The 4,790-nt window shown below is 37.9% G+C and overlaps 1 protein-coding gene across 5 annotated transcripts in view; it reads left to right on the forward strand.

The window, feature by feature from the left end:
- Positions 1-4,104: 4,104 nt before the first annotated feature.
- LOC144977459 (uncharacterized) overlaps positions 4,105-4,790 on the forward strand; it is a 10,935-nt gene continuing 10,249 nt past the window's right edge. Inside the window, exon 1 of one of the 5 annotated variants that reach the window (XM_078922700.1) lies at positions 4,105-4,284. The gene's annotated coding sequence lies outside the window, so the exon portion shown is untranslated. Of the gene's footprint in view, positions 4,291-4,381; positions 4,724-4,790 lie in introns of those variants that run through there. The other 4 variants (XM_078922704.1, XM_078922701.1, XM_078922705.1 and 1 more) reach the window with 4 other exon arrangements.

Genomic DNA, 4,790 nt, shown 5'->3' on the forward strand with positions numbered 1-4,790 from the left:
GTCCATGTTTCACAGCCATAGAGCAGGATGGACAGTACCAGGGACCTGTATGTAATATGATCAAAAAATGCTCCAAAGTCCTACATATAAGTTCTCTGGAATGGCACCTTCTTTTTCAATAGGATTTATTGACTCAAAGACGCATTTTAAGCCCAGTAGCAGGAGCCAAACATTCGTAATTCTACTAATATTTCGTCGTACTAGGCACGTCTGTTCTTATGTGAGCTGACCAAGAAAGTGACAGATTAAAATCAGGGCCCCTTTGGACTAAGTTTGGTCACGTGTTTGATGAGGACAACATCGTGTCGTCTCTAACTTGTTGCTTGCATACCGTCAACTGGGGTTACCTTGCCTAAAGGGAAAACTTTGCATCTTGAATTGGATTCAATAGTCTGATGTCACGCCTCCCTGCAACGGCTGCCATCTTGGTTCTAAACAAAGAAAATCATTACTTTTTATTCTTCATGCTGGCTAGAACTTTTCATATGTCTTGTGATCAGGATGTGTAAAAGTCAAAACTTGATCAAATTTATGTTTTTTTTCCCCTCTGGATACGCTTTTATGCTCACCGGAGAAATATTTCATACGGGCGTCCGCCATTGTTCCGATAGTTTAGAGCCAGTGTTACGAAGTTACCAGCGGCGTGGCGTATTGACGGCGTATGGTGGTGCCATGATTAGAAGAAGAAAAAAAATCTAAAACAGTGAACACGGTTAAGAGGAGAGAGCACATGTTAAAAACTCTCTTTTTTGGAAGGGTGGGGGGGGGTCGATGGTTTCTACGAGTGGACAAAACTCACAAAAACAAATAATTCATGAAAACAACAAGCCACAACACTGAGATACAAGTCCCGTATGAAAAGGTCTTTGTCATTATTCTTTGTCCACCATTTAAAGGATTGGTTTTGGTCGATAATGCAATCAATATGTGATAAATGTAAATCAAAAGAGAAAAAAAAAACCTATGACAGAAATTACTTACTTTTAGTACTTGTAAAGAAAATCTGCACGGCGATGTTTCATCTCTGCAAATCTTTTTATAATGTGTTTATTGAAATTTGGAATGGCATCTATTTCAGCTTTGTGAATTGACAGAATCATTAACGAATTTAACCGCTCTGTGTTTCATTGAATTACGCAAGAAATTTTTCACTCTTTTAAGGGTGCTAAAACAACGTTCAGGAGGTTAAGAATTACGATGGAAGTGGTTAAGGTCACTATAGCCTATAGATGTCCATGATTTTTCAGTGTTTGTTGTATCTGTAAAAAGTAGATAATAAAAACAAAAGAAACGTTTTTTTCTTAACTAACTGTGAGCCATTCATGCCTGTCATACCATGTCACTGAAAAAGAGCGGTTTCGAGATTTCCACACCTGTGTTAATTCAAAATCAGTTGGTTGGTGAGGAACTAGTCTTTTTATTTCTAATTTGTCATCTAGTGTCAATCTCCCAACGGTCGGTGAAGTAAAGAGTCAACTTGATTCATTGCAATTCATTGTTTAACAAAACAAAACTTCAAAGTATATCTCAAATAATGGAAATCAGTGGACTACGATTAATGATTGCACAAATAAAAAGTTGATTCAGATCTTAAAGCATCACAAAGAAAAAATCACTCCACTTAAGTACTTAAAAAATCTAAAAACACACCTAAGTATAACTGTTGACAATCTTCGCTTTCTTTCTCTGACTCACACAAATACACACGCACAAACAAACACACACACAACACACACACACACACACACAAATAAACACTCATACACACGTAACCATCAACTCGGCACTACAAGCAAGAAAAATGTTGGTAAATTCGTCCACAATGCTTCGTTGCAAAGAATTACTTTATTCAATAATCGTGAAAAAGAGTTTGGGGGGGGGGGGGGGTTGATATGTCATATTTTAAGTTTTATGTTGTCTTTTTTGCTGCTTACAAATAAACTTGACAATGATCAGTGTTTTTGACAGTTAATGTATATTTTTGATGGCCGAAGTTACCCTAATTTGGCGCATCCCCCGTCCAACGGTGGAGCTCTCAGATCCTGGCACAAGTCGAGGGGTTTTCCGCTATTTGAAGATAGTATAATTCGACCCAGTTTCTCGCTCAATCAGCTGTAGCGATACTAATGGATAGAGCATTAACTGGAGCTTGGATTGCTTTGCACCACGGTGTTTGATTTAGTCACTACTTCGCGCAGTGATGTCACCAACACACGAGTCGGCGCAGTGCGTGATTCGGAATCTTGAATAGAGTGGAGACTAAAAGGCAGTATGTTGTTGGCGAGTTGGCGAAAGACAGTGGAGTTAAAATTTCTCAGTTTTATTTTTAATTAAATTATGCTGTTAATGATTTTTAAAAGATTGGTACGGTGCCTGGCACCATTCGATCCAATGGCCCCACGCCACTGGAAGTTACCATGCGTCATTAGGAAGGAAGTGACGTTACGACTGTTGAAGAGTATTGTGAACCAAAAAGAGATTGTTTAGTTTTATGGGAATTATTTCTTTTGATAAAAATTTAAGTCTTTTAACGGGTACAATAACTGCAACAAAGCTGAGATTATTCAAAATGAGTCAAATTCACAGAGTCAAAGTTTCTCCTTGAGGCAAAGTTACCCCAGTTGAAGGTATCGTTATTGTTATCAGCCATTGTTGTGATGACACACAAGAACTGAGATGCGAAAAGGATTTAGAACACCTGAGATCCATAAAAAAAATAATTGAGCTTTTATATAGCGCAATATCTACTAACGTGCTCAAAGCGATTTACAAGTGGTCCCTGACCAACAGCAACACATAACATGTAGGACGAGACATGACGCCTGTTAGGCGATATTACAAACTTTTGGGACAGAGACAACGCTGTTAACGGCCAGGTACTCATTTTACACCTGAGTACGGTGAGAGAATGTGAGTAAAGAGCCTTCTCCAAGGACTCAACTATGCGCCGAGCGAGGCTCGAAACCTGGACCTTCCGATCCGAAAGCGAGTGTCACACCACAAGACCACATAGCCGCAGATCCATCGCAGCAGACCGTCGTCATCAATGGAAACAACTCACTCAACAAATCAGAGAAGCTGCCAAATCGTCCCAGTCCCGATATTAGGAGGCAATCGGCAATAGATAGTATGCGCTTGGCTAAGAAGCTCACAACATTGCCATCCGGAAGTATAAAGGACAAACACACAAAACTATGTGTAACCTTGATCGTTCATTGTCAGGTTAATACAGTTTAGTGAGACTTACTCATAAACGCGGAGGGAAAAAAACAATAACGAGTGACGTCAACTTCGAACTATCTATATAAGTCAAGTTAGTCACTGATTTTTATATATAAATAGAATGAAATTGACGTCACTCAGCTCTTTATTATTGTTTTTAGCCATCGATTTTAATGAGTAGTTCTCACTAATTTCTTCCAATAAAACTTTATAAGTTTACGGTTACACATAGTTTTGTGTGTTGGTACCACTGAGCTCTCTCTATTAGTTCACGTTGGTTGGTACGTAAAATATATGGCTGGCGGATGTTATGAGTATTTTAACCAAACGCACAGCATCAATAGGATAGCTACCAGCCCCCTTAAAAAAAAAAAAGAAAAAAATATTTGAGCATATATATAGCGCAATATCCACCTAACATGCTCAAAGCGCTTTACACAGGATCCCAAGCCAACAGCAAACAGAAGGCCATACATAAACTTGTCTGTCTTGCATTCCCACAGGATTTCTCGTCTCGGAACGATTACCACATTCACTGTGTCAGCACACACATGATACGACTGACTGGACAGGAAATAAACAAAGACAAAAAACAAAAACAAAGAAAAAAACAAAAAACAAAAAACAAAACAAAACAAAACAATTTTCATATATCAAGCTGTCTTTCCATTCCAAGTTAGAAGACAGTTCATTGAAATGCGTTGATAACGATTTATTATCCAATTTCTATGAAACGGAGTCGCAGACCTGATGACAACACAATGACGAGGTAAATAAACAAACAAATATATGGAGACGTACATGAATAATTACCCCCCCCCCCACACCCCACCCCACCCACCCATCCACCCATCCACCCAACAGACACACAAATGATATTATATTATAATTTAAAAGAGAACCAGCGAACAGATTTAGTTTGAATTACAGGTTTCGGTACGTGTAGAAGGAGCATGAGATCAATAATACTCGTAATATTGTCAAAATCGCTTTTAATGAGTGGATGTTATGGTGTTATGCACCACACGAGGATATCATTTGTGCTACTTCTATAATGCATTGGTGACGGTTTCAATATTATTATTATTATTATTATTATTATTATTATTATTATTATTATTATTATTATTATTATTCATTGTCCGATGGTGCATTGCAGATAATTTCAAGTATGAATTCAAGTTAAAACTACAGTAACAGGAATAAGGACAATATGCACATATTTGCAGGTCTGATAACCGAACACAATTAGGGGCTTGATTTAACATTGTTGTAAATGACAATATATTGCGTAGGTTTGGAAGAATTTCCATAACATCAACGGGACTCTTAACATTTTGGGTTATAAGACCTGCAAGTACGTATGCATCGAATAAGGACCATAGGGAAAAGTTAGGTGTACATCATTTGATTTGTGTGCTTCAGTTGTGTTCTGTGTGATATTGTTATTAATGATGTGTTCTAAAAGTACTTTACGATATAGGCGTTTGGAAGTTTAGTGGTGAGGGGCTGGGTGGGCGGGACAATAAAAAAATAATTTTTGAAAATGATATAAGGAATAGCAACAT

The sequence above is a fragment of the Berghia stephanieae genome, chromosome 7 (assembly GCF_034508935.2).
Source record: "Berghia stephanieae isolate SIO BIC M18660-M18661 chromosome 7, UCSD_Bste_1.3, whole genome shotgun sequence".
NCBI lineage: Eukaryota > Metazoa > Mollusca > Gastropoda > Nudibranchia > Aeolidiidae > Berghia > Berghia stephanieae.